At 35.5% G+C, this 12,551-nt stretch overlaps 1 long non-coding RNA gene across 1 annotated transcript; it reads left to right on the forward strand.

The window, feature by feature from the left end:
• The first annotated feature begins 892 nt into the window (after positions 1–892).
• LOC9306456 lies at positions 893–1,463 on the forward strand. The gene is made up of 2 exons (XR_002330842.1): positions 893–1,069; positions 1,170–1,463. It is a non-coding gene; the product is annotated as an uncharacterized LOC9306456 (long non-coding RNA).
• The last annotated feature ends 11,088 nt before the right edge of the window (positions 1,464–12,551 follow it).

A 12,551-nucleotide genomic window follows, 5' to 3' on the forward strand; every position in this document is an offset into this window, starting at 1 on the left:
CTGGGCATATGGGTAACCCGTTAGGGTTTGGATATAACCCGTTCGGATTCGGGTTGAATGGATAATGAATTTATGGCCCATTCGGGTATTTCTAAAGATTCGGTTCCGGTCCGGTTCGGGTATCGTCGGGTTTGGGTCGGTTTGGGTAATAAGCATGAGAACCGAAAAAAAAACCCAAAAAATTTGGGTCCCATTGGGTTCGGGTCTAAATGGGTAAAATTACCCATAACCCGAAATATGGCTCCAATACCCGAAGTTTTAAATCATTGTACATGCTCAAATGATCAAATAAAGAGTACAGAACATCAAACATAACATCTAAAGACTAAATTCAATCAAAAATCACAAAGATGACTACTTAAGTCTTAAGTGTTAAAGAGTAAATCTAATCCAAAATCACATGATATCAGAATGTTCGGTGACGGTAAGGTCGCCGAGAGTGTCGCGACGAGGGTTTCCAATTTCGATAATGAGACTCAAAAGGGGATTTTAAGCAGAGATTATTAAGGGAATAAGGATTCTAGAAGGAAATTAGGAAACTCAATCGTCAATACTCAAAAGCTAGGGCTATATAACTATATATCTATATACATATATAAACACATGTCTAAAAGCTTCGGGTTTATGGGTACCCTAAATGGGTAATGGGTATTCTCCGACCCGAACCGATACCCACTGGTAGACTAAAACTCTACCCAATGAGGTAATTTCCTAATACCCTAACCCGCCCCGACCCGGTTTTTCGGTCCGGGTATCGGGTCCGGTTTTTTTGCCCAGGCCTAATGGTGCGTATGTATGCTCAATGTTTATGTCTTTGTGACATTATGGTTCTTATTTCTCACTCTTGTTTTGTATTTGATATGGTTCCTCGTTTTTTAGCAATCCTATTGTGTTTTCTGGGAACACTGTATTGGTAGTGGATGAGTCTAATAAGTCAAAATCTGGAGATAATAAGGATGAGGGTGGCAATAGTGGGCTAGAAAAAATTGAGGATGGTGCGGTTGTATCTAATATTCACACATCTAAGTGGGATGGTGTTTACTGAAGTGGAAGAGATTATTTCTTTCAGGTTGATGTTTGAAACAATGAAGCTCAATATGTGTTCCTTTTTTTCTTTTTCTTTTACAAGCTATATTTTGTCTTGCTAGATAATTTGCTCTATCTTATAGGGGAAACTGGAGCCGGCTGAGAGGCTTTTCGGTTCGGTAATACAGGAAGCTAAGGAAGGTTTTGGAGAGAAGGATCCACATGTTGCCCCTGCATGTAACAATCTGGTTGGTCTCGGTGGGCTTTTTTCAGCTTTCATAGTTCCTTGGATTATAGTTTCATATCAGCATCTTGAGTATAGTCCTAGGGTAAGTATTTAACTGTTTTCTGGCTGAGGAATATAGACATATCCTTATTAATTTACAATTTCTTTGTATGTTCATATCTATATATATTTTAGCACAATGGTTTCATGATCAATTTCTTTTTGAGAAGCTCCATTCTTATTTGGGAAAGTCATCTCTTCCTAAAATATTCATTCTTACAGTTCTCTGCTTTTCAACACTTGTTTTCTTAGACCAATTGCTCTATTTTTTCCTTCCTTTATGTAAGGGATAGGTATATAGAGTCAAGAAAGAATTCGACAAAGCAGAGCCCTTATACGTTATACCTAGAAGTTGTTAGTATCTTGGAGGATTTCTATGGTCCTGAAGATGTGCGGTGAGAAGTCATCATTATCTTTTGAGTTGATACTTAATTAAATGATTGCCATTCGCATTAACTTCACCACACATATTGTAAAGTCTTACTTTTGAGTTTTGATGCTACCTGACTAATACTATTGTTCTACAACTTCCATATCTTTATTATTTTTTTTTCAATTTTTTTTTTATATTTTTTTACAACTTCCATATCTTTATGATCACTCTTATAGTTTAGTTAGAACCCATCACATTTCTGGAAACTGGCTGAGTTTTCTGGTACACATTAGTGATATGTCCCTGTTAGATTGCTTACTTTTCACTGATTTGGTCTTATTCACTTTATGTTGGTTAATCCATGACAAATTCTACAAAAGAAGAAAATTCTCATTGATAATAGAGCAGACCACAAAGCATGAATAATAAGAGGATAAGACTGATACTGTTTATCAGTATTGACTGCCTCTCGAAGTTTCTAAAACGCTGATGTAGCTGCCATTAACGTTCCATCGTTAATTGATATGAATCTTGTTTTCTTTTTGTACTCGAAAACAGCTGGCTTTTATCAATGACTAGATATGGACCCGTACGTTGCACGGATTACCGGTCAAAATTATCATTTTTAATTTTTATTTTTTTAAGTTTAACTAAAATTATATATAAATATAGTTCTAATAAATTCTACATAAGAAGAAAATTCTCATTGATAATAGAGCAGACCACAAAGCATAAATAATAAGAGGATAAGACTCAATACATTTTATCAATATTGACTGCCTCTCGAAGTTTCTAAAACGCTGATGTAGCTGCCATTAACGTTCCATCGTTAATTGATATGAATCTTGTTTTCTTTTTGTACTCGAAAACAGCTGGCTTTTATCGTTTGAATGGTTTCTTTCTGGTCCCATATCTTTTTCCGTTTTGATTTCTTTAAAATATATAAGACCATGACCAAAAAGTTTTACGGCTCAACAAAAATTACACGGCTCATGTGCCCAAACTATTACAATATATTTGGGCTAAGTCTAAAGGCCCGCGGGCTTACATATCCTACTACTATATCAAATCAGCGTGAATGGTATATTGGTAAATGATGAAGTCGATTATAATCGGGAGCTGAACCGGAACATCGGTAAATAAGAAAACCGGTAAGTCTCGTGCCTACTTTCTCTAGGTTTTTTTTTTACTTTCGCACCAGACTTCTCTGTTCCGATCAGAATCTCGAACACAACCAGAAGGTGAGGATTAATCTTATATTATGGTTTTTATAATACAAAGTTATTAAAATTCATATTAATCTGTAAATTCAGGTAATATTCGATGATTTAGGTACATTTCACTTAAGAAAGTTACATACATACAATTTGATTTGATTATTACAATTTATATTTCTAATAAAAAATATTACTTTAAAAAATACCTGCAGCGTAGCACGGGTTTCGTCATAGTAAACAATAATTTTATTACTTACCTAATAGTTTTTCTATCGTGAATTTTCCGGCTTTCTCATTCACAGGCTCCGATTCAGAACTTGGAGGGGTCGAATCCTTTTTTCCAAAGAAGAAATGTCCAACCTGTATGGAGAGGATACCCAAACCAACTCCGGAGGCAAAAATGCTCCCTGTCAAGTGTGAAATTCTTAAAGCAGCAGTGTTCACCGTGAAGTGCTTCTTTCTTGTACATCCATGAAGGATTCTTCATAAATTTACCAACCATTGTTGCTTTGAAATGTTGCAGTTTTACGGTTGACCACAACATAGCATCACCAAAAACCGGTTTCTTTCTTCGACATGCTTCCAAAATCTTGGAGAATTGGTGAAAAGATACAGCTGCAAACAACTTCCGGATTCCCTCCGATCCAGTGGAGAATCCGGGACGAATAGATGACTCTCGATCAGTGTGCAACATGCACAAATCACTAAAACTCTCTTCACGTATTGTATTTAATGTGATTCAACATGTACACCATCCGCACGGCTTGTGATTATATGAGCAGATCAATTTGAAGAAAACAAATTTAATCGATCATCTGAAAACTAATTTTATTTAGTAAAATGAAAATTTTTCTTGATTACTATTATTTTAAGAGTTGATTTAATTACTAATATTTTTTCTTCATTACTATTATTTTTCTTGATTACTAATGTACATCTCTTTGATTAATAATATCTAGCCTAAATAACGATTTGCTTATGTATGACAATCCATCAGCTGAAAATCCATCTCTAAAGGCTACACGCAAACTAAATCCAGCTGTGAATATCACCAAGAAGGAACGAAATTTCAATAATCTTTAAGAAACAAAAAGTGGAAGGTCGAAGATGTGGCTTACCAAAATGAGCGATTCTTGTTCGTTGTTCTTAGCTTCAGAGTGATGGCTTACCATTTTTGCTTTTTGCAGAAACAAAAAAAAAAAAGGAATAGAAATGGCGGTGTGTGCCGGAGCGCCGTTTGAGAAACCCTAGAATCGCGCACGGTGTTTTCTTTGTTCATACTTCATACGGAAAAAGAATATGAGACTTTCTAAGTCTCTGTGGAAACGAGTTTAAAAATTTATAAAAAGTTAAAAACTAGATAAAGAAATTTAGTGGCAATGTTGGTATTTGGCCATGATAGTAGGGGTAAAATCAACCAATTATCTAACAGCCTATCTGGGTATAATCAACCAATTACATCGCGACGCAAATTAGTTGCGTTGAGTGGATCCTTCCTTATTTGTGGAAAGGTTATGCAATTTTTATATGTATTCGGTTTGGAGAATTATAATAGTAATAAAAGTTACCTCAGTAGCTCAACTTTAACTTTAAGCAAATCAAAAACAGCCCTAAACAACTCCAAATTTTATTAAATACTGTACATAATTTTATTTTTTGTCCAATGAGAGACGTAACTGTTGGGAATGTCCTGAAATCATTTGTACTTACTCTTGTTAGAGTCATAACGTTGAGGTTTTGACAATCATATACTATTAGGTGGTTATAATGTTTTACTAGAAACCGCTTATGATCTATGGATTGAGAATCTATTGCTAATATTATATGATCCTACAGGGTCACACACCTAAGCAAACAAAATCAATAATACATTAGGTTTCATACTTAATATTATATATGATATAATATGTGTATATATATATGCACGCGTGAGAAGAATTATAACTTACTTTAGATTAATAATGAATGTCATTATTATTATAGGACTTACCTAATTATGTTAGGTATGTGTCTTTCGTAAGTCCATAATCCAACTTAGGTAATGTGTATAATAATGAATGTCATTATTATTAAAGCTAACCTAATTAAGTTAGGTCACGTGTATTCATATATATATATATACCTATAGTAGCTTATGATAAGGGACGAGAATCCTCAAAAATGTTAGTAAAACAAAGAGACGTATAACCTAAAGAAGAATTGTTCTTCAAACTTTGAAATAAGATTTCAACGGCACTAGCATCCCGTATCGATTCAGTTTGTGTGCGTGTGGATACCAGTAGAGACACAACGTTTGGAGTGCTTTACAACCTCGGTTTATTTTAGTTCATCTTTCCGCTGCAAATTAACCAGGTATATTCATAAACTGATGACATAGATTTGATTCAATATTTATACGAATCCTGGCAATTAAATTTGTGATTAGTTTTATAAATCGTTATAAACCGGTACAAATTACAACAGTGGTATCAGAGCATACGTGTATAATTTTGAAATTGAATCTATTTTAATGTATATATGTGATATACAAAATAATTTGGTTTCGTTCATCGATCCTTATTGTAATAATTGATTAATTGTTAATCGGAAAAAGAAATCTGTAGTATGCAATTTCGTTATCATAGTTTTGTGATGAATATTAAATTGATCTAAGTATATATAGATATGCTTTTGTCATCTTGTTAAATTATGTTCGTATACGTATGTTTGACTTTGAAATAAATATATGAGATATATCTATTAACTCGATGTACGTGTTATTGAATTCATACGTGTATTATGTGCATTATGGTAATGCTTGTTGTGTTGGATTTTTTAAATAAATATATATTAAATGTCTGTTGTTAACCAGAAAGGACAACGATAGCACTATTTAATTTAATTGTTCATCGAGTAGTGTGCTCTGTATGTTCGGCGAACACAGAGACTTGGTGAGTTAAATTTCCACAAACTTAATTCGATTAAAATAATCTATTTGTGTTTAAATCGTTTTAATATGATTGAGAATGATTTACAAATTGATAGTCGTACATATTAGATATGTATAAGTGATTTATTGTTTAAATGATATATATGAGATATATAAAATATAACATAAAATATATGAGATATAAATTTTGTGTTAATGTTGACTCGTGTTTGGGTAATGAAAGTCATTACGGCAAATTCGTTAACAGGAGTCTTTGATTCTTTTCTGAATCTTTAGAATTTATATTCTAATATGATTAGAACTATTGAAATATAATTAAAATTAATTTTCTGAATAATTAATGTTTAATTGGATTAAAATTTATTAAATTGTTTATAATTCAATTAAACATATAAGATATGAGACGGACTTAATAGACAACATCTAATAGAAGTTTTCTCTCTCTTCTCTCTCCCGTATCCTTTAGAGAGAGAAACACTTCTTGCTGTTGCCGATCGGATGTTTATCCGACGTTTAGCCGTCCCAAGTGATTTGGGCTTTTGCCCGGTATCCTCCAGCTTCGTTAGGGGAGATAGCCGGTTTTTGTCCGGCAAATCCGGCTTCCATAAGCGGTTTTGGCTGGCTTTTATCCTTTCTCGCCGTCGATCGGTTGTATACCGATTGCTTTAGGTTCCTTTTTGTTTTTTTTATAATAATACTATGGATCTGAGTTGGTAATTAGTCTTTAGGTGACGTTTGCTTAAGATTAATATCTCCGACTTGTGTCTTTAGAAACCTTGATTTGCAGGAAATAGTTCAAGTGATTATTACATCTTGTCCAAAGGATTGAAGAATATTCCGAAGCATATTATGATACCCTTTTGTCGTCTTTTTATATTGAGCTCCGTTCATATCAAATTCGGTGGTAAACAAGGATTCTTCGTGCGATGTTTCGGCGATGCTTTCCTCACTGGATTCGGTGCTCGTCGGCGACGGATATTGATGTCGGTACCCTTCTGATGACTCATCAACACGTGTTGCAGTTGTAATCTCAAGATGACTCGTGATTTCGATAGAGTCCAAAAGTCTAAACTCCTTTTGCTTTCGATGTAATTTTGGTAGACCCTTGTTGGGCTTAACTTTTTTAATTCTGCAGAATCAGCGTGGGCTTTTAGGCCTTGTAACCAACCTTTGGTTTGTTCAATAACACTCTCTTGTGACAAAAAAAAAAAAACATATAAGATATGTATTAGTTATATTTTATTTATATTAGATATAAATTTAAATATAAATTTGAGTTATAAAATTAATTCCTCAATAAATATCAAGTATTTTGATGTCTCTCCAATTTTATTAACTGTCAAAGGCTTGTTTCATTGTGTGATGGGCTTACTAAGTAGGATGTCCACAATTACATGAGTAAGACAGATGGTAATGGTTACCATATGAGTAAAAGATTGGTTTACTTGACTAAGCTATCAAAACGGTTTTGGGCTTAGAGACATATGTTGGATAAGACATAAGATGTTATCTAACAACCAAGAGTTATATTGGATATAATTAGCAAAGGTGTTGCTTACCTAAATAACTAAACATTCGGGCGATGAGCCAAAGCTCACTTGAATTTTAGTAAAATAAGGATCTTGGATTACTGTGCTCATTTTGAGGAAAATATTGTTTTGAGTATAGTACGAGTTTTCTTAATTGTTAAGATTTCTCAAATTTCATGAACATCATATTAACATCTGCTATTCTTTGAAACCAGAAATGTCAAACCCTCACAGTTCATTTTCACTTCGATCCGTCCTTGAGAAGGACAAGCTGAATGGATCAAATTTCCTCGAGTGGTATCGAAATCTGAGAATTGTTCTCAAACAAGAGAAAAAGGAATATGTCCTTGAAAAGAAATTGCCGCTTGAGAAGCCTAAGGCAAATCTTCCACATGCAGAGAGAAATGCTTATGACAAGCATGCCAGTGATAGGGTCGATGTGTGTTGTCTCATGTTGGCCACCATGAACTCGGACTTGCAAAAGCAATATGAGAACGTGGAGTCACCGATTGAGATAATCACTAGCCTGAAAGGAATGTTTCAGGAGCAAGCACGAACTGAGAGATATAATACCTGTTAAGGCTCTCTTTGAGTGTAAGCTACCAAAGGACAGTCCAGTTAGCCCACATGTCATTAAGATGATTGGTTATATTGATAACCTGACTAAGCTGGATGCTCCTATCAGCCAAGAGTTGGCAAATGATATCATTTTACAGTCATTGCCGTCAAGTTATGATCAGTTCATTTTGAACTATAATATGAACAACTTGACAAAGACTTTGACTGAACTACATGGAATGCTCAAAACTGCTGAACCAAACATCAGAAAGGACACCTCACATGTCTTGATGGTGAAAGGGGGCAAAAAGTTTAAGAAACATGGTAAGAACAAAGGAAAGGGTAAGATACACGGGGTTGAGAATCCTAGTAAGTCTGATCCTTCTCCTAAGTTCAAGGCCGGTCCCTCTGGTAATGACAAATGCCATTATTGTAATGGTGCTGGGCATTGGAAGAGAAACTGCGCGAAATACTTGGAAGATCTGAAGAAGAAGAAGACTCTTAAGACTTCTTCTCCAGGTATCTATGTTATAGAAGTAAATGTTACTACTTCTAGTTCTACTTCTTGGGTATTGGATACCGGTTGTGGTGCTCATATTTGTGTTAATATGCAGGGCCTAAGCAACAGTAGAGCTTTGAAGAAAGGACAAGTGGACCTACGAGTGGGGAATGGAGCAAGAGTTGCTGCATTAGTTGTAGGAACATTTCATTTGTCTTTATCTTCTGGCATGGTTTTAGAACTTAAGAATTGCTACTATGTACCTGCTATAAGCAGAAATATCATTTCTATTTCCTGTTTGGACTTGGAAGGATTTCACTTTTCGATTAAAAACAAGTGTTGTTCATTTGATCGTGGTGATAATTTTTATGGTAGTGGTCTATTAGAAAATGGGCTTTATGTTCTTAACCAAGAAATGCCAGTCTATAACATTAGTACCAAAAGATTTAAGTCTAATGACTCGAATCCTACTTTTCTTTGGCATTGTCGTTTAGGCCATATAAATGAGAAACGCATTCAAAAGCTTCATAGTGATGGACTTTTGAACTCATTTGATTATGAATCTTATGAAAAATGTGAATCTTGTTTATTGGGTAAGATGACTAAGGCCCCTTTTAATGGACACAGTGAAAGGGCCGGTGACTTGTTAGGCCTTGTACATACAGATGTATGTGGACCAATGAGTTTAGGTGCCAGAGGAAACTTTCAGTACTTCATTACATTTACTGATGATTTCAGTAGATATGGTTATGTTTATCTAATGAAACATAAATCAGAATCTTTTGAAAAGTTCAAAGATTTTCAGAATGAAGTACAAAATCAACTTGGCAAAACAATTAAAGCCCTACGATCAGATCGTGGAGGAGAATATTTGAGCCAAGTGTTTAGTGATCATCTCAGAGAATGTGGAATTGTTTCACAGCTCACTCCTCCGGGAACACCTCAATGGAATGGTGTGTCTGAAAGGAGAAATCGAACTTTATTAGAAATGGTTCGATCGATGATGAGTCACACAGATCTTCCATTATCCTTTTGGGGATACGCCACTTCTGCGTTTACGCTAAACAGGTGTCCGTCAAAATCAGTTGAAAAGACACCATATGAGATATGGACTGGAAAGGTTCCTAACTTGTCTTTTCTGAAAATTTGGGGTTGTGAAGCTTATGTCAAACGTTTGATTACAGATAAGCTTGGACCCAAATCTGATAAATGCTACTTCGTTGGTTATCCTAAAGAGACCAAAGGTTATTACTTTTACAACCCTACTGAGAACAAAGTGTTTGTTGCTCGGAATTGTGTCTTTCTAGAAAGAGAATTTCTTTCGAAGAGAAACAGTGGGAGTAAGGTACAACTCGAAGAAGTTCGAGAATCACAGGAGATTGCTCCACCTATTCAGGAAGAACATCAACTAGATTTACGAAGAGTCGTAGAATCTACACCTGTAGAACCTGAAGTACGTAGGTCCGAGAGGACGCGCCACGAACCTAATAGATATGGGGTTTGGGTGATGGATCATCATGATCTATTGATTATAGATAATGATGAACCTACGTCTTACGGAGAAGCTATGATGAGCCCCGATTCCGATAAGTGGTTAGAGGCCGCTGAATCCGAAATGGACTCCATGTCACAAAACAAAGTATGGACTTTGGTTGATTTACCTGATGGTGTAAAAGCCATTGAGTGTAAATGGGTTTTCAAGAAGAAAATTGACATGGATGGTAATATACAGATATACAAAGCGAGACTGGTTGCTAAAGGTTACAAGCAAGTTCATGGTATTGACTATGATGAAACATTTCACCAGTAGCAATGTTTAAGTCTATTCGGATTCTCCTAGCTATTGCTGCTCATTACGATTATGAGATTTGGCAAATGGATGTGAAAACAGCTTTTCTTAATGGAAATCTGGAAGAGGATGTGTACATGACACAACCTGAAGGTTTCACAAGTCCTGAGAATGCTGGGAAAGTATGCAAACTTCAACGCTCTATCTATGGGTTGAAGCAAGCATCTCAGAGTTGGAATCTTCGTTTTGATGAGGCGATCAAAGAGTTTGATTTCATTAGAAACGAAGAAGAACCTTGCGTTTACAAGAAGACTAGTGGGAGTGCAGTTGTATTTCTTGTATTGTATGTAGATGACATACTACTCATTGGAAATGACATTCCTTTGCTTCAGTCTGTTAAGACTTGGCTAGGGAAATGTTTTTCAATGAAAGACATGGGAGAAGCTGCATATATTCTTGGAATTCGGATCTATAGAGATAGACCGAACAGAATAATTGGACTCAGTCAAGATACTTATATAGATAAGATCTTGCACAGGTTCAGTATGCATGATTCTAAGAAAGGCTTTTTACCAATGTCTCATGGCATAACTCTTAGCAAGACTCAGTGTCCTTCAAAACATGATGAGCGAGAGCGGATGAGTAGAATCCCATATGCTTCTGCTATAGGTTCTATCATGTATGCCATGCTCTGTACTCGTCCAGATGTGGCATGTGCTTTAAGCATGACGAGTAGATACCAATCTGATCCAGGTGAAAGTCACTAGACAGCAGTCAAGAATATTCTTAAGTATTTGAGAAAAACTAAGGATAAGTTTTTGGTCTATGGAGGAAGTGATGAGCTTGTTGTGAGTGGTTACACTGATGCCCGCTTTCAAACAGACAAAGATGATTTCCGATCTCAATCTGGATTTATCTTTTGTCTTAATGGAGGAGCGGTGAGTTGGAAAAGCTCTAAGCAAAGCACCGTGGCAGACTCAACAACCGAAGCTGAATATATTGCTGCTTCTGAAGCAGCGAAAGAAGCGGTTTGGATTAGGAAGTTCATTGTTGAACTTGGTGTGGTTCCTAGCATTTCTGGTCCGGTGGATCTTTATTGTGACAACAATAGAGCCATCGCTCAGGCGAAGGAACCCATATCACACCAGAAATCCAAACACATTCTAAGACGATATCACCTCATTCGTGATATTGTGGATAGAGGAGATGTGAAGATTAGCAGAGTTTCAACGGATGCAAATGTTGCTGATCCTTTAACCAAGCCTCTTCCACGGCCTAAGCATGAGAGTCATACTTCTATTGTAGGCATTAGATATCTTAAGATGTGATCTTGATTCTAGTGGGAGATTTGTCTTTTATGATGTGATGTTCATGTATACATTTGATTTTATTTTCAAATTAATGAAATTTGTTTCAATATTATTTGGTTATTTGATAATTAAATAATTGTCACAAAATAATTTATATCATTCTTATAGGTCATCAAGTACGTGACTTGATCATGAAACCCTATGAGTGGGAGATGAAATAAATTATTGATGTCCCTAGTCAATGTTATTAAAATGGGACGTTAATAACTATAAATGACTAGTATGTGAGGTGACTGATGACCAAGTTTCGTGGAGTCATTAATATGCAGTATTAAAGTTAATCACATAAATATGTGTTAGAGAACACAGTATTTGACTGACCCGCTATGAGAACTCTACAGGAATGTTATATGAGTGTCATATGAGTTTCTCATCACAACTATAGAGTATAGTCCTTTGACCTGAGTTTGTCATGTTTTCATGTACATGGATTGGTCCGCTTTGACTCTGTCAAACGTCAGCCGTAACAGATGATTATAAAGACAGTGATTGGGCGTATTATGAATTGTGTAAGGAACATGGATGGAACAAGATGGGATTTGTCCCTCCTATATAACAGGAGATAAATATCTCTGGGCCTATCGAAGATTTGATACTGAGAAATGCATGGCCATGCTCAAACGAGGTGAAATGTCAATCGTTTGTTTTATCAGTATAAATTAGAGTTCGATAAATATGATCTAGCTTAATAAGGATGACACTGTTTCTTGCCTTATGCTAAGATCGAGATATAGAGACGAAAGGATTGTGGGAATAAATGATTCCAGTACAAGTGGGAGATTGTTGGGAATGTCCTGAAATCATTTGTACTTACTCTTGTTAGAGTCATAACGTTGAGGTTTTGACAATCATATAATATTAGGTGGTTATAATGTTTTGCTAAAAACCGCTTATGATCTATGGATTGAGAATCTATTGCTAATATTATATGATCCTACAGGGTCACACACCTAAGCAAACTGAATCAATAATACA

The sequence above is a fragment of the Arabidopsis lyrata genome (assembly GCF_000004255.2).
Source record: "Arabidopsis lyrata subsp. lyrata unplaced genomic scaffold ARALYscaffold_7, whole genome shotgun sequence".
Classification (NCBI taxonomy): domain Eukaryota; kingdom Viridiplantae; phylum Streptophyta; class Magnoliopsida; order Brassicales; family Brassicaceae; genus Arabidopsis; species Arabidopsis lyrata.